The following is a 19,192-nucleotide window of genomic DNA, read 5'->3' as shown; positions in this document are numbered from 1 at the left end:
GCCAACACACTGCCAGTCTTGATAACAATGTTATCTGAATTTCATTGAGCTTACGAAAAGAGATGAACACCGATTCTTAAACACCAACTCTCTTATTTTTTTGTTACAATGACAATGACTGAAACGAGAGAAAGGAGCTTGTTTCATATGAACATAATATGCCACATTTTACTGTATGATACTTCTACAGTTAAAGCTTCTTGATCACATCAGACTTTATAAATACTTCAAGGGCAATACATTGTACATTTTTTCTGTGTATTTATGTAAATTATGAACCTTGCAACTTTTGTGTCTATTCCTTTTTGAAGTGTCACTTGTCTCACCAGTTTTTTTGAATTGCATGCATACTTTTCCTTAGTGTCTGTTTTTGGACTCCTCTGATTCTAATGTGCTTCCATTTCTATGAACTTCTAGTAGCAACAAAGCTTCAGAAAAGCAGAAGGAAAGATTACATAAAGAGAGTGATAGACTAAATAGAGAAAGTTGAGATTTTATTTATTTATTTCCCCTGAAAAGAATAGAATTCTTTCCTGTCAGTCCAAAAGTTTGGTCCTTCACAATCTCTTTGAGAAAGGTTTGAGGCTTTAAATCTTGAGATGCAGATATCACAAGCTGATGTGCAAAAATGCGATTATTAATGCTTGACACTGAAAGTCACTGCATCCATATAACCTGATGGGTCATTCATTCTATAAAATGTGTCATTTAATTTCAAGAGAGGTCTTTTTTTTCCATACAAGCGGTAATACTGTACACATTATACAAGTGGAAAAATAGGACTTGGTATACGTCTCTCTTAAAAAATAAAAAAAAGGTAATATTATTTAGTCTGTTGCACAAAGATTCTGATCACTTCAATATCTGACCTGGAAATAAACAGGAAATATCAATCAATTATGTCAAACATGTGATGAGTCTGACAAGCGGAATTCTGAAGTGGTAATATATGTTAAATTCAAAAGGGCTCTAGTCTACTGACACAGAAAGAAAAATAAAAATTGTATTCCAAAATGCCTTCAATTCATAGTCCGAGCTGAGGCTGTGCTGGGAGGACTGAAACAGGAAAGTTTGCTGTTCTATGAGAATAAATGAAAATATAGCATGCAGAAGAGGAAAATGCACTGAAGGGAGCAAAGCACCTACTAAACTCACCTTCTTTACGAGCAAAAAGTACATCATGCTGTCATGTCTTTATCTGGGTCTCAAATTATTTTTTATAGAATATCATTCTTGAAAACCATCAGTCTGTGCAAGCAGGGAAGCACCACTCATTTTATAAATTGAGGGTTGGGAAAGAGAGTTTAGATGGGTGATGTGTAATGGAGCCACCAAGAGGGCCCAGTTGTTTCAGTTCTCTCCTTTATGCCTTACTTAATCACTCTTAATCTGAAATTCTATTAAAAACAACAAAATTAAAATATTCTTTGAGGAGCAAGGTAGTCAGAGGAATTTTTTTTCCACTGGAAAGTCAGGAATCTATTCTAGGAACTCTTTCATTGATCTTAGTCAGGTGTGTAGATAGGAAGGTGGAAACACCAGTGCTATTTCCATCCAGAAGGTCTGTGGCAAGTCTAACGAACCAGTACATCACACATTTCCATGTGCCCTGGAATAACACCATTTTTTTCATCAATGCTGTTTTAATGTGTGTATGAATCCAACACCTCCCTCAATTTACATTGCTTTTGTAATTGATTCTAGGCATTTTTGTACTTGATCTGTTTATAGTTCTTTGTGTGTCACTTTCAGATGTAGATCTCAAGACTTTTTCTTTCTTCTCATGTTCAGCCATTCTACATTGATTTTGTGAACTGGACACACATCCGTTAGAGAAAGCTTTTTTTGCCTGTGCTGAAGGACAAGCAGTAAAGTAGTTTTGAGAGACACAGTAAAACATACTCTGATACAAACAGATTGAAGTGAGAGGGCTCTCATATCACCAAAGTGGGAAGCAATCCATGTAGGCTAACTGTGAAAACGGAACAGGGTTGGCCTTCTCATTTTGAGAAAATACCATATTATTAGAAAGAATAATTCACTTCACTCAATTGAATCAATTTTAAATCATCTCATGGTCACTGGAGATAAAATACTGAATTGGGCACTATTCATCTTTCCTTTCAGTGGTGTCTATCAGGCATAGCTGTATTAGCCATTATAGGTTGAAGTATGTACCCTAAGTGATAAAATATTAAAAAAGGAAGGAATAAAACATATCCAATTCCTGTTCAACTTTTGTTTTTTTTTTTACTCAAGATAAAAGCAACCCCTTTTATTGAGTTTGGAGCTGAACCAACACTGTAGTATTAAATTTTTCCTAGTGGTTTAAGCGTTTAGTTTTGTTCCTTTTCCTTAAAAATATTGAGCTACAGTTGGTCTTAGCTCAGAATAAAATCCTAAGAAGAGGGCAATGAGGTAAATATTATGCAATGACTATTGTTTTACTGCACTTTTTTGTCATAAGCAACAGCAGGAAAGTAATTTTTTTCCCTTCAGTTTAGCATTCCCATTCCTGGGCTCTTATTGGCATTTAGTATCAATTTAATCTTTCACTGTAGAAAGCAGCCTGACATCATAAATGCAGACAATTGTACATTAGAGAAAGAAAACAAGGTGAGATTCAGATTTTTGCCAAGGTAAGACTATGCATGCTGTTGAAGTGTAGATTTTACAAAATGATAAGAGCTCAGTTTTATATTTGCCAGAATGAAACTTTTCTTTCCAGTTCTTCCACAACTTTTGTCTCCAAATGAATAAAAATCCATCAGTCCTTCTGTACCAAGAAGATTATAAAAATAGGCTTGAAGGTTTGGTGAAATTTGATTTTGAACTCCTAGCTTTTTTTGTATTTTCTTCACTAATATCCACTAATATCCATTTTGATCCTTATTTTCATCTCCCAATTTTTGTATAAAAATTATTCTGTTTTCTTTCTCCATAAAATGAATTGTAAGAAAGATGTAACAATATATTTTTAAGACCCAAGAGTGAAAAAGTAATCTGCTCTATTTTTCTTTCTTTGTTGACTTCTTTTCTTAGTAGTTTATCCTCTCATGATGACTAAAGCAATTTCAAGAGAAAATGTCAGATTGCTGTAAAAGTTTAATCTTACCTGGATATGAAATAAAATGTTCTTCTCCTTATACTGTCTTTTCCTCTGTCTTTTATCTGAATTGAAAGCAGAATCAAGTTAAACAGCTGTCGTTTCTTTACTTTCGCTAGCAGTGTCCTCTACCATTGTCTCACAAAACTTTGAAGCTCTCCCATATATTTCTATTTTAGTAAATTTAGCCAAAGCAAAGTTTTCTCTCTTCTTCCTTCCCAGTACATTCAGGAACAAATAGAGGAAGAAATCTGCCAACCATAGGTTCAAAACTGTGTAACTTCTTTCACTTATTTCAGCTTTGTGAAGGTAATGTATATAACTGTCATGCCAACCATGACATGTCTGGTTTTACTTTACAAAACTAAGGTTGACATGACAAAAAAAAAATAATAGCCTTAATTTACTAAGTTAATTTACCTTTAAGTTAGCCACTTTACAGCCGATGCTGCTGAAAAGAAGTTAGAGATTCCCATCTATCTGAGATATCCATGTAAGACCATTCAAATTAATAAGACTTATCTAAAAATAAACTTTGGATTTCATGCATGTTAGCTTCTGGCACTTCAGTCGGATTTTTTCATAGCTAAGCATCTCTAGACCTCTCCCTCTATGGTACTTTTACTTGTTTGCTTTCATGTAAAAAAGATTATGCTGAGGCATTACTTTTGTTCTTCTTTCTCCCTGATAGTGAAATGTTTTTGAAATTAACATCTGCCACCATTATCCTGACCTTCAGTTGTGGCTTTCCTATCCTTCCTGCCCACCCACCCAAAAGAGAAATCCCCCGCCCTCATGTGACTTGCTCTTCCAGGAAAGCTGACTGAAGGAGTAAGACTGTTTACCAGCTGCTTCATACACACTGGAGCAAAGCACAAGATTAAGCTAATCTTAAAGCAAGCTACAGCCCGAAGGAACAAATCTGAGTAGCATATCTCCAGGTTTTACTCATATTCTGAAGGGAGCAGAAAGAGAAGCTAAATTGGAAGAACAAACTGCTTTTCCCTATCTTCCACAGTTCTAATTGACCATTTCACAGGAAAACAATGTTACGAAACATTTATTTGTCATTACAGAAATTCAGCTACTCATTGGAGATGCTCACTTGGATTCATTTTAAATTTGAGAGAAGATGGATAAAAATTCTTTCTGTATTTTCATCAGCTTTTGCCAATAAATGTTCTTTCGCAGTGCCCAGAGTAGCTACAATCTTAGCATCTGCAATGCATTTGGTAATGTCCACACATTCAAAAAATTATACTTCATATTCTAGTAAATTATGTAGAACGTAGCAAGGTAAAACAATGTCACATCTGCTTTGATTCTAATAAATTCCAGCTTAAGGGTGTTAAATCCATACCATCCTCCCTGAGCTGTCCATGCCTTGTCTGGAAACATTTTTTTCATTCTCCCTCCTTCTCTCTTGCTTCAAACTGATTACCAATGATATCCAGGGATGCATCAGAAGCAGCGTGGGCAGCAGGGTGAGGGAGGGTATCTTGCCTCTCTGCTCTGCTCTGGTAAGACCCCACCTGCAGTGCCGCATCCAGCTCTGGGGTCCCAGCACAGGAATGACATGGACCTATAGGAGCAAGTCTAGACGAGGGATACCAAGAAGATAGGAGGAATTGAGCATTTCTCATTTGAAGAAAGGTTGAGACAATGGGGTTTGTTCAGTCTGGAGAAGAGAAGGCTTTGGGGTAATCATATCTAATTGTGAACTTCCAGTACCTAAAGGGAGCTGACAAGAAAGAGAGAGGCATGATTGACAAGGGCATGACAGGATAAGAGGAAATGGATTCAAACTAAAAGAGAGTAGGTATAGATTAGATATTATGAGGAAACTCTCTACTGTGAGGGTGGTGAGGCACAGGAAAAAGTTGCCCAGAGAAACTGCGGGTGCCTCCTGCCTGGAGATGTTCAAGGCCAGGCTGAATGGGCTCTGAGCAACCTGGTCTAGCGGGAGGTCCATCACAGGGGATTTGGAACTAGATGATCTTCAATGTTGCTTTCAACCCAAATCTTTCTATGATTCTATGACTTGTATTAGATGCTTGAAACACAGGTCCTCCAAAAGAAAATAACCTTCCATCTCTTCTATTTTTCCTTTTACTCAAAAGGGAATTCCAGAAAAAATAAGGTATCGCTTTGCCTGCCTTAGCTTATCCTTTTAATACACCACCAAGGCATTAAATCTTTCTCCTTGAGCATCTCCCTTCCCATTATGAATTCAAATGAGAGTAAAAAATGTAAAATGAACATTAGTTATATCCTGGCAGCAAGTCTCAATGCTATATCTTTCCATCACTGAAATTATGCTGAATGAATTCCCTATACACCAGGAACTACGATTCACTGCATTTTATTTTGGTGAATGAAATCCTCATCTGTGCTTTTACCTTTTGTTTTAGATGCTAAAAATGTAGAGATGCAGAAAAGTTTTGTGAATTAGTTGCAGTATTCTAACTTTTGTCCCCCAAAAGGATAACAACCCCTTCACCTAACACTATATTCCTACTATTTCTTAGTATATTCAGCAAGGAGTGCTGAGCTGAAGAGTCTCGTGGTAAAAATGCTTCTGAGATTTACCAAATTTCCATTTTCTGAAAACATAGGACAGTCTTCTGAAGAAACTTTCAGATAGTCTTGTAACATTTTTCTTGGATTATCAAAAGGAAATTAAAAATAACTTGCAGTCAAACTCTTGTTTTTGAAACAACCTTCACAGACACTCCATATTTTCTTACCCTGCTGAATCTAACTTATAAAAACCATGAAAAATGCTGTAAATGTGCTAGTGCACCTAAAATCTTACCTGCTGCCCATTTCTTCATTAATTTTTCTCCTCCTTTAATGAAACTGACCACGGAAATAAGCAGGAGACTGTCTTTTGTTTAAGGACCAGTGGAAATGTGTTTTCTTGGGAAAGAACCAAACACTCATGAGAAACAGGCAGCTGGTGGGAGACAAGCATTTAAGAAGGCAGTAGATATATCACGGGGAATTAGAAGAATCTTGCTTCTCTGTCAGTTCCTTCCACAGCACAAAAGTCTAGCCCTATGAATTTAAAAAAAATTAAAGCCTTTCTGGTTTTGCTCATCTTTGCCTATTTTCCTGCACTTCTCAATTTTAGTTTCAGGTCCAAAAGTACCCAGATGTTTTTGTTTAGTTATTAATTTTGCCAGCTGGCTTAAGCTGGTAAATGTAATTACTAAATGAAGCAGACAGCAAGGCTAGGAATGACAGAATTAATTTTCAAAAAAATTATTTCAGTATAGGTAACTAGTTATGAACTTTTCTTTCTTCATGGTCACTGTGACCAAGAAAACCACCAATCACCACTTCACTCAGGAGACTCTGCTAACCAGTAACAAATCGGGGAGGACACCTTTCCTAGTCAGCTCCCTTAGTACCTGTACTATGAAGTTATCATCCAGGTGTTTTAAGAATCCTCTAGACCTGAAGAATCTTCTGTGCCAGGTGTGTGATTTTCCCAGTTAACGTCTGGCAAGTTGAAATTCCTGATAGCAACAAGGACAGTTGATCTAGAGGTGTTCCTTAGTTCCTTGAAGAATAATTCATTGGTGCCATCATCTTTCATTTGCATTATTTGTTTGTTCCTTAATCTTTACCCAGACTCTCTCAACCTCACCAATCCTGAATGAGCTCTGTACATTGCAGCCACTCCTTCACATGAAGGTGAAAAACTCAGATTTATAAGTTGGTAAAAATGCTGAAATGCTCCAGAAAATATTTTTACAAATTCCACTTACATCTCTGTCTGGGCTGTAACATTAAGTTTAAAAGATCAGTAATGTGTCACCTGAATTAATAGCAGTAGAGTGAAAAGATTTATGTATTTGTTTTGCCAGTTCTAGGGGACTTTTCCTCCTTTCTGTGAAGATGCCTGATGATGACAACATATTGATTAATTTCAAGCTCATGTATAGTTTAAAAATCAAATTCCAAATTTGTATGCAATTCAAGTTGAGAGTCTTGTAAGTCAGAATCCTGTAATTTTGTCTCCAACTGCACAACAGTGCTTTTTCCTTAAATCACCAGCATCAAAAAGAGCAGCCATAGGTCTGCTTAAAGCCAGGTAATGCTTGGTGCCACTCTGATTTTCTGCCGTGCTTGGGCTCTCAACTGGCCCCGAATATGTTAATAACGTGTGACGTGGAACAGAACTGTTAGGTTTAATTTCACATTCTAGTTTAAACAAAGCCCCCTTATAAGTCTGCTAACTGGAAGAAGGCTACTTAATGTTGCTCCTCATTATCTTGCAGAATCTGTGTATTTTCAGGCCTGTGGAGTTATTGAGTGGGTCACACATTTAGATCAACAGCACAATAAACTAGGTGAGATTGTGGTTCTCCCATGAGTGGCTGACTTACCCTGCCAGCAGAGTGATTTACTATTGATTTGAAAACAGTTTGATAGAGGGCCATAAAGATGTAATTTCTGTTAGCACTGAGAAAATCTAATTTTGGGGAAAAAAGGGATAAAAAAAAGTCATGCTTGTCCTTCCCTGTTCAAAAACCTACTTGGCTGTACTGAAAGTGAGTAGAAATGTCACTGTCACAGAGATGAAAGTGTTAGTAAACTAATAATATATGGAGTTAATGCATCTATTAAAGTGTTTGTGAACACTAAAATAAATCTGCCTATTCTATATTCAGTGTTATATCTGAGGAAAATAGAAATAGTATATAAACACATACTCCCATTGGATAAAGTTGCTCACACATGCCTTCTATTATTCCAGTGCCAACATGTCTATAGCTGTTTTTGCATTAATTTGCACAGTTATTTACTTCTCAGAAACCTATTTCAAATGACCTGCCAGCCAAGTTTCCTTTATGATTCAGGCAGTAATTATATAAAGGCCTAATGTCCTGTAGAGGAGAAAAACAAGCCACTTTCTTACTGGTATTCTGACAAGGGCTTTCTTTTATTGGGAAAAAAAAAAAGATTTAATAGAATTCTTTCCTTACTATAGTATGAAATCTTTTAGAAAATTCTAAAACTAATTAATACCAAGTCTTTCACTTAAAGATAATCAGAGAGGTACCTTTCAATAAACTACAAGAAAGACATTTCTCAGTCCAGTGTGATCAAAGACATGTAAAAAAGCCCAATTTAATTGATCTGTGCAGTTTAAATGATTATTTTCACTAGTCATCAAATTTGCTGATACTGTAACTGGAGACTACCTCACTTTTTATTGAATCAATCGTAGTAAAATTTTCTTTAAAAGGCTTAAGCAATTAATTGACTCATTTATTCAATGCTCTGTGGACTAAAAAGGGAAGCCAACAAAATAGAATGGTTTCAATGGAGAAAAACAATAAGAAATTATTTTCTGCCAAACACTATTTCCTCTGCATTAAGCCCTTGTGGGAGGATCTTGCCAGAATAAATATTTTCCCCACATGAGGAATAGATTGAGTAACTGATGCTGCTGAATCAGAGTTACTGGGCTCAATGCCCCAAAACAAAAATCCTCCCCCTCTCTCTTGACATTTTGTGTTTATCACAGACTCTGAATTTTATTGAATTCATGCCCTCCGTGTTCAAACCTCCAGTTCATAGTTTTCATTGAATGAAACTGCTGCCAATGCCACTTACCCTTGAAGATGTTCAATGTTTCAGGTGCTTGAAAAACCTTTTTGTAGTGTTTTGCATTGGCTGTTGCAAGCATCTCTCTTAGCACTTCAAAGTCTAATCAGGAAAAAAAAACCTGGTGATATTTGGCCTTCCTGCTTTTGCATATGTTTGGCTATAAAATAGCGCTCACACTATGCCAAGAGATGTGAATTAGGTCTTTACATTTCATTCAAATATGGTCTTTCCAATTTGTGCTTATTTTTCAAAATGGGCATAGTCTGTGATCATTGAAGCCAAACTCCAGCATTCTATTGCTTCCAGTATTGAAAGCCCAGCAGACTCTGAATAAATACCCACAGAAAAATCAAAACTGTGTAGATTAAGAATATAGAGCCATAATGATATTTTTGCAGTTATTATGAGGCTGATGATCAGTTTAGCATGCAATTGCTAAATTTAACTGCCTCTTTGAATGGTACTGCTTCTGTGCATTTAAACCTTACAAATCATGTGCTGTTGTGTATTGGAGGGACTGAAGGTGTTAGAATTGCCCTTCATACTCCTTATTCTTTCTCCCTAAAACATATGGATTTGGTGGCTTATATTGCTTTGTGTTTGTTTGGGGGTTTTTTTATGCAAAGGATTTATAGTGGTTTACAGTGCTAAAAAGGGTTTTGTGGGCTTGTGGTCTTTGAAGAAGAAACTTTCTATTTATAGAAATTTATTTATAGATGATCCAAAGTGGTTTTTATCAGATCAGAGCATCTTACTACTTTTATTGATCAGATTAAATGACTAATAACTGTATCAGGTAAAGTAATAAGAAAGAAGACAAACAGTTGGGAATCTGCTCATCATGTCAACTAACCTTTTCATAACCAAGCCAAGGATGGTTTATTTTTTTAACTTAAAGCAACACTGAAAATGTGGTAACTGGGAGGAGCAAGGGATCCCTGTTCTGTAAAATATTCTGAAGCAGACTGGTAGGGGTTATTGTCTCCTTCCTGGTTGCATAATCACCTAGGGGATCACGTCAGGGTGTCTTTCACAAACGTAACTCACTAAGTTACCAATACTTTCAGATGACAGGAGCCATGATGAGAAGATCCTAGAAGCTAAATCTAATGAAGAATTACTCTGTGAATTGGTATATGCCTAAGATCTCTGTTCTTATTAATTAGTCTTCACATGAAGGTCACATGGAAGGAAGTCTGGCTTTTTGCTCCATTTTCTTCCAGGGAACTTTAAGTCCAAGAAGACAGGAGAGGCAGAACAGAGCAGGTGGCAACTCCATGCCTGCTCCTGGACCATAACACACAGGATAGCCTGGAGAAAGGAAGGCAGTGGTTTACTCTTAGGACAGGAGACCAGTAAATACAAACTTCTATGGGCAAAGAGTGAGGATTGTAATTCAAAAATGGTGTCTAACACACTCTGCCTCCAGGGTCTAATCTAAGTGCTGAGTAAGCATCAGTTTTACCCAGTGCTGCTCCAAAAATTGACACGCTCTCCCAAATGTTTAATTAAAACTAATAAAGTATAATGTTCTTAATTTCTTCTTATGTTTGCCATAATGTTTTTTTAATGTCCTGAATTACTGATAATAAATTGCAAGAATTTCTGCTCATTTCATTAAAGGACATACATTAAATTTTTTCTCTTCTAACAAATTGTTTTTGTCTTGTTTCCAGTTTTATATACGAACTGTTTGAATCTGTCCATGACATCTCAATTTTGGAGTGATTTGAAATAACATGTCAGTGGAACAATTGCTACCCATTTTAAACACTTCAGCGGTTCATAGATTTCTATGCTTCTTGAATGTTGCACAAAACAATTTTTACTAGCACTTACAGACAAGTTTCTTGGCTCTTCAAATCTGTTTAAGAGGAGACCTTGGTAGCCTCTGACTACTGCTCCAGTCAAGCACGTTACATAGTGCATTATTTTTTATCACATTACACCTTGAGAGAATCTTTAGGTATATTTATACATGCATATACCCTTGTAAACCTTGTACACCTGTTTAAATCAGCAGCAAGTTGCCAAGAAATCTCTCTTTGTTTCTACTAAAGAACACTGTGTCAGTATTAATATTTTATTTAGTGACCTTTCTAAATTACTTGTTCTATTTGGGAAAACACAGATAGCTGCACATCAAAAAATGTGGGATAAATTATTGTTACAAAATAGTGGAAAAGCTTGTGCAAAAGAAAAGAAAACTATGCATATTAAGAATTGTATAATTTTTTAGCTTTATCATCTATGTTGTACAAAACATTGCTTGTAACAGCTGTGCCTGGGAAAAGATATTCAGTATATTTATGTGAATGACAGAACTACACGCTCGGTAGTTACAGAATGATTTTCATTTTGCCTCCTTCTATGAGCCCTTAGCTTATGGAGTGAAGTGTTTACTACAATGTTTTATTTCACAAGCAGTTCTTGGATGTGTCAAACTCAGCTGAAATTCTCTCCTCTCTGACTCTTACATCATGTTAGCCCACATTTCAGCTCCAGTGCTCTCTTTAACAAGCTCCCTCTGCAGCTATTGGCTATCCTGAGCAACAATTATTTGCCTTTGGTAGGGAAGACCTGGGAAATCTCCTGTTAAAGTCTGTACTGAGACAAATCTTCAGCTTGCATAAATCAGACTAATTCCACCAAAGCAGTGAAGCAAGCTACATGGGTTTACACACGTGCAAAATCCTGCCCTGTAAATCTGCAGGGCCCGACATTTCAAGGGCCTTTGTACTCAATCTCTAAGACTAATTTAGTGCTAAAAGTTGAGAGCTTTGCTGGAGCAGAGCCAGCCTGCTCCTCAGGAGCAAGAACCCACATATATTTCCCATTAATCCATGATTTCTCTCTATATTCAACATGTTAAAGTAAAATAAATAGTGCAGTCAAATATAAGTAACTCTTTGAAATCTATGTAGTTTTTGAAAGAATAAGTTAGTGCTGAACTTGTTCTGTCATAGCACCAGTAGTACATTTTTTATTGTGCATTATAAGTACTTAATTTAAAAAGAATACTTTTGTTGTAGTGTAATTTGTAGAAGGCAAGGACAGAACTAAAAGAAATAAGAAACATTGTTGCAAAATACTAACTTTTTTTACAGACGCCTCTTTCTGTCAAATGTTCGTGGAAGTTTCCCTCCACTTAATGTATCTTGCACATGGAATTTATTCTCAGCTACTAGATCTCAGATACTAAGACTGACCTTTGGGGAAAAAAAAAAGAAAGGAGCACCTGTAGAGGAACTTAATAGATACATTTTGCTGAATTATTTTTCCCTCAAAACTCAAACTACTTTGTCTAGCCTGTTAGTACCCAGAGTATTTCCTTTAATTCAGCCATACCTAATAAAGTTTAAAGGGTTGTTTTCAGGGATTTTTGGTTCACATTGGCATTTCCAGAAAGGAAATCACACATTATTTTCTTCTGACTCAGTTACAGCAATATATGGTTGTACCCTCAGCCAGTAAATTACAAAACAGTGTTCTCATGAAGGCCACTAACTTAACATTACTCAAGAGCTTTGGCCCATAACTATTTGGCTGAGGTCCACGAATGACATTTTCGTGTACACATCTGCACCCTTGCACACACCTCATTAACAGACCAGGCATTGGACTATGCCAATTAATGCTTCACACTGCAAATAAAAGCCAGAAGTAGAATCTAGCACTTGAGATTTCAAGACTCCCCAGTTCACTCCCCTGCCTTACAGCATCAGAAGAGCTACACCTGGGACAAGGACTATGTTATCAACTCTTGTGCCTCCCAGTCTAGGGGTGTTGCTCCTTTCAGCTAGGGAAGAAAAGGAAGGAGCAAAGGTAAATAATCACTATACTATCTGGGACCCTTCACACCACTCACAGGCCTGTATGGTATTTTAAAATGAAGAAGCCGTTTTATAAGCTAAATCCTGTATCTAATGGCTTTATTACATATCCATGAAAAGTACCATTTAGTAACAGAAAAAAATAGACCAAAAAAAAGTGAAAAAAATTTCTGAATTTATAACCAGCCCTCAAATCAAACCTCCAGTGAAAATTTCCTGCAAACCTACATGCAGAATAACTTTGGGGTTTTCATGCATCTCTGCAATTGCTTTCTCACTGACAGTAATGTTTTTTCATTGGTTGCTACTTTGATGACTTTTAAAAATTTTTAAACTAAAAATCATATGAACCAAGAAGCAGGAAGTGGGTGGAGCATTACTAAACACACAGCCAATAAATTTCCTCAAGCCTCATCTGAGACCACTAAGATAAACCAAAATGATGCCTAAAGATGAATGAAAAACTACCGGACTGCATATAACACAGCTATTTTACAAGAATTATTGGACACGGAGTTCCAAAAATGTATTAATTTAAAAGAAAAATTAAATCAAACCAAACAAGAAAACCTTCATGTTCTATTAAAAATGTCATTGTAAGCTAACTTGCCCTGCAGAAATTAGGCTTTTTATAAAATATCTTGACTTAAAAGCCTCATTTAAATGATTTTTACTCTTTTCTTTTTTTTTTTTCTTTTTTCCCCTCTCTTTTTGATTTCTAGAACTGTAATTTCCCATTGAAAAATTTCTGTAAATGTTTGCCCAAATTTTCCATAAAATCTGCCATCTTGGTGGTCATAGCAAGTCAGTCTTGGTAAACTAGGTCAGTCCTCTGGAACTGAGGTACCACTGCAAATTATCTGATATAAAATTCTAACATGTTGTGCAAAATCTGTTATCCACAAAAGCCATTTCCACACAGGGCACTTCAGCTATATCAACAACAGAGGATGGAAAATTAAATTGTTTTGATTTTAAACAAAGCATAACTGATTTTTACTCTCAATGTTCTGAGATGCAAGTCAATAAAATCTATATTTTTTGGCCAGTAGCCAGAGGCAGGCAAGCCCACTAGTTGTGGGGCGAAAACACAACATGAAATCTAACCATTTGCATGGAAAGAGAACAAGAGTTTGCAGAACTCATCAACAATTTGAACTTGAATAGGAGTAAGGAGTAGTGACTAATGAACAAAAGCAAAATGTGGTTTTTTGTTTTAGTTCAACTTTTAATAGGCAGATGTCTACTTCATACAAACCATCTGCATACCTGGCACTGATGGAGATCCCTGGTGTCACTTCCAACAGACACATCCATGATTTCTGTGGGCCAATGTGCTTAATCGTGATGGTTACTGTATCTAATGATAAAAGAGTTATATTTGTAACAATGTGTGCCTAGTCCTGTACCCAACACAATAGGAATGCTTTTCAGCCAGTGTTGCTCCACAAGATGCAGCACTCACACAAGAGAAGAATAGTGCCTTCGATCATGCTAACAAACAGAGGGATTGTGTCCTACAGACACGAGTCATATTTGCTTGGAAGACTGAATATGACATAAATTAGATGGGCTTAGATTTTTACACCAGTGTGTTCGGAAGACAGGGAAGTGTTGACATTACTACACTTTACTGCCTGATCTTCTGTAGCATCAAAACAATTGAATTGAATTGGAGGAGTTCTGAATTTCTGATTTTGTATAATGAGTATAGAGCTGAAAAAATAAAATTAAGACAGAAGACCAAAGGGAAAGACAAGTTTATATTTGATCCTAAAGTCTCTTGTGCTATTCTAAAACTTGGGCTTTATTGGTAAAGGTATCATTTGCTCATATTCTTTCAATAGTTATGTTATTGTGCATGTGTTAATGTATACAGTCTTCATCACTTGTGTCCTACTTTTCTAGGTAAGTAATTTTTCTTCTGATTTACTTGATAGTACAATTTTAAGCCCTATGGGTTTTTTTAAGCTGAAGTAGACAGTGCTGTTTCACATGGATATTATTTTATTCATGGAGATTTTATTTCATTCTTCAAAGTTTTTTTCTTTCAAATAACCTTCAAATCTAGGAAAGTTATTCAACAGATCTTCATGTCTGAGATAGTGTAATGACAGAATGATCACTTGAACATGCAGCAATGGTTCACATATGAGTCTGAAGAAATTGTCAGGATTCATTAATAAAAAGCAGTAGATCATTTATAATACATCAGATACAGCCCTTCAGGAATGGAATGGGGTGAGGAAGGTTTGTTTTATTTTTTATGAAATGAAATAGTGAAAGCCAAGTGGTTTTCTCTCAAACAGGATTTCATTTTGGTCAGTCTTTCTTTATTTGCCATCTACTATCTATTCTACATGGATTGCTAATGAAATTGTGAATAAATCCTACATAATACACATCTGTAAATTATATTCTTGAACAGAATGGGTAAGAAATACTGTAGAATAATTTTATGTTGCTGGGAATCGTGTTTCATTGTGAAGTACATATTGGAATGCACCAAAAATAACCAGAGGCCTGCAGAGCTTGTTTTTCAATCCTCTGACCACAAATAGCAGCTTGTAGTTGCCGTACATCAGTTGCACAAAGGATTAATTTAACTTAGAACACTAAGTCCACATTAGCTTGATGCTGTGCAAATGTAATAACTTATTGGGCTATAGGGAGTTGTAGAGTGGAATGGTTCTGTTTTGGTGCTGCTGCTTCATCTGGTGTTAATAGGTTCAGATCTCACTAGGACATCAATAGGAACATTGCACCCATCAGGTCAGGAAGGAGAGAATCTCTGAATACTATGATTGCCTCACCTCTGCATAAGAAATCACCACTACAGTTCTAGACCTACACTCTGCCAAATAAAATGGAAACATAAAATCACTGAAGAGATGACCAAGGCTACCATTTCTGAGCACAGCATATTCATTTGAAATAATTTACTTCTTTTGGACTGCCACTGGGAACATGCAGTACTATAACACTGCCTTAATTAAGCAGTTCCTAATTTCCAGCTAGCATAGAACTGTAAGAGTTAAAATTGTGACCACTCCTATGCAGTGCTCTCCCGTGCAAATGTAAGAAGTACTTAAAATAAAGCCATTTTCAAACATTTTCTTACCAGTTTGAAGACAAAAAAAAAAAGTTGTTCAGCTGCTGGTACTTGGCTGAACCCATGTTTTTAGTAATTCAAACTATAATTAGAATCCAAACATTAACTCCAAACCAATATTAAATATTAACCTTTCCCTAAGGTACTTCTTATTCATGCATTATGTAGCATTATGTAGCTTCCTATTTTTAGCCTTTAAAAACCTAATTCAGCTATCCAAGACTGTAAAAGTAATAATTTCTGCTATCACATTAATCTGACAACAAGGATAGTAAAGCCAAAACTAAATCTTGATGTGATTAATTTGAAAAATTAATGGAACTGAGAGCTTAAGGCATTTGTAGTTAGTGAAGAAATCCTGGCATGCTGACATTATGAGCATGGAAGAGCTTGATAGACAAAGAGTAAAATCCATTTCCTTGTCACCATTAAAACAAAACCAATATGTTTCCATTCCCATTTTTATGAGACACCAGTGGATATGTGTTGAAAAGACACATGTGTGTATAGCAGACTGTGATGGGTTAATCTCAGCTAGCTGTCAAATGCCCACTCATCTGCTCACTCACTTCCACTCTTCAGCAGCACAGAGGGAGAAAATAGGATAAGAATGCTTGTGGACTGAAATGAAAATAAGGAGATCACTCACTAATTACTGTCTTGGACAAACCAAAGAGTCTCAGCTTGGGGGAAATTAGATTATATTTATTTCCAATTAAATTAGATTTAGATAACAATAAATTATTAGACACCATAATAAATTATTATTATTATTAATAATAATATTTTTAATTTTCATATTTTTAATAAGATATTTAAAAACACCTTGTTGCCTCTCCTTTCTCAGTTCCTACTTCCCTGCTGCACTCCCACCTTCACCCCACATCAAAAGGCCCACAGTAAATGGTGAATAGGGGATTACGGGAAGTATGGGACTGTTTCTTAGCATTACCCTTCCGTCATCCCCCTTTTTCATGCTCCAGCTTGGGCTTTTCACAGACTGTATTTCTTTTAGAAAATATGTAATGGCTCCAGTGTGAGGGTTCCACACAGGCTGCCATGTGGGTATCGGCTTCACCATGGAGCATCTCAATCTGCTCGTGGTGTTTGTTCTACTTTTTCTCATTTTCTTTCTTTCACCTTCTTTTCCCCCCTCCCTTGCACATGTCTGGTGTTTTCTGACCTTTCTGGAATGCTTTTTCAGAGAGGCATCTTGTTACAGTGCGGATACTGCAACACGCATATATCAAACCAGGAGTCCCGTGGAAAGGAAATATATATGGACAGACAGATTCTTGCTAGATGTTTCAGAGATGTTTATTTCTCCAGCCGCATGGCCGGAGCTCTGCCCAGGAACTGTTCCAGTCACGGGACCAAGGGTCCTTCTGCCCGCGCAGGGAACACAAACCAACCCAAGGGAACGAGGCTGAGCAGGGGCAGGGAAGCCCCGTGTCTGTGCCCTCAGGGCCCCTCTCCCAGGGCTACACGGCGGGGGAGGAGACCCCAACAGTATCTCTAGCTTGGCTGATGGGTTCAACTATGTCCTGTGATGTGTCTGTTGTAGACAGAATGGCACAGGGCAGTCCCTGTCCTCTTCCCACGGGTGCCACCTCTGCAGTCTGCACATAGTGTACAAATACAAACACACATTTGCTGCTGTGCAGCATTTCAGAGCGTGTTGCAGTTCACTGTAAACCTATTCCAAAATTTCCATGTTCAAAAGCAGGAAAAGACAGGGTTTCTGCCATATATCTACACCTTTGCTCAAATCATACAGGTAAATTGAACTGACTAGCCCCTCAAGTTTGGTATGTGTCTACCTGCATTTGCTAAAGCTATCTTGAGATGATGTCCACCAGGAGACGAACAGCTGCCTGAGTGAGGACTGCAACTGCTTCATTCCCTTTGGATTTTTCCTCTTTTTGAAGTCCTTTGCTCTGGGAGTCTTCCTTTACCAGTGTGGTCCACAATGAGGGGTGTCACTATAGATCACTATCAGGTTCTTTTGTGATGTGGTAGCTGAAAAAGGAATATAACTCACCTTCAGGAAAGAAGTCTGGACTCAGAGCTGGTATGGGATGATTGCAAGATCCATGTGGTGCAGCAACCCCTTAATCTTACTCCTGCCACTTCCAGCTGTGCCAAGGGAATGAGCAGGTGGTAAAATAGCAGATAACTTTGAGTAAGGAATACAGCCACAGCACTGAGGGGGATGCATGCCAAAACAACATTGGAAAACGTAGCAAAGCCAGTCGTTAACAATAATCAAGATACTACTATTTCTGGGGTAGATTTAAAATCTCTCAGCTGTTGTTGATGCCACTATCATGCTTCTGTTGCCCTTTCCTTTAACAGCTTTGTAAATAGGCCAGCCAAGGAAACAGCAATGAACATTCTTTTCTATCCACACAAAACTCAGTGTCTTTCTGTAAATGGATCAATTTGTAGGAAATACCTTCAGGTCATGTACAGTCACCTCTAAAAATAGGGAATACAATTGCATGCCCTTTTGATTCAAAATCACTGTATTCCATCAGTATGTTTTTTGTTAGAGAGTATGTTCTTGAGGCATCAGAGTAGAGAATTTATTCTGTAGCTGAAGTTCATTCTTCATCATTCTGAAAGCATGATTTTACTATGAAAGGACTTATAGTTTCTAGGCTGCAACTTCTAAAGCAAATTACTGCCATCCTAATGGACAAAGGAAAGCTATTCCAGAGAGGCAGAGAGAGCAATAAGCAGAGAACATTCTTTAAAACATTTTTATAGCATATGCAGGATATTTCAGAAATGTGAGAGGGGAGGACCAACTAAGTACCAACTAAGAGGGGAGGGTACTAAGTACCCTCTGTCAGCCTAGGACAGTCTACACATCCCAAATCCACAGAAACAGAATTATATTACTTATTACACCACCATGTATTTTTTCCATATCCTTTCGGCCACTTTGAGCATATTCAACTGTGGAGGAATTGTATCCTTCTGTGTATTGTATTTATATGTATTAATGTACTTAATTTCTTTTCTTTAAGCTCTGACAGCAATCAAGAAACTTATTCTCAAGTTTCATATCAATTTTCTCAACCCATAACTCAAAAAAGAATGGGAAATATTTGGCATTTTCGTCAGACCATCCTATAGTCTAATGAAAAAGAAAATTATTATCAAACTGTCAAGAGGAATTACTTCTTATAGTTTTGAAGTGCATTTTATACTTCTCATGTTTTGATTTTAAAATATGCTTTTAATAAGAAGCTTTTAGATTCCTTATTGTCTTAGTAATCTGTCTGTTTTTCATTGACATGTTTTATCTCTCTGTTGATATTTAGCTAGTGGCAAGAAGAGATTATTTTTGCTAGATTAAGACACAAAATCAAATGTGTCTTAATCGAAAACAAGCCTCTAAGCCCCTAACAGTACAGTTAGAAGAATCACTTCTCTAAATCACTAACTGCCTACAAGTGGCTGTTCTAACTCCTTCACAGATACTCGTATTCACATATGGCATTAACTTTGCAA

This window comes from Corvus cornix, chromosome Z, assembly GCF_000738735.6.
Source record: "Corvus cornix cornix isolate S_Up_H32 chromosome Z, ASM73873v5, whole genome shotgun sequence".
NCBI classification, from domain to species: domain Eukaryota; kingdom Metazoa; phylum Chordata; class Aves; order Passeriformes; family Corvidae; genus Corvus; species Corvus cornix.
This window is presented reverse-complemented; position numbering follows the sequence as displayed.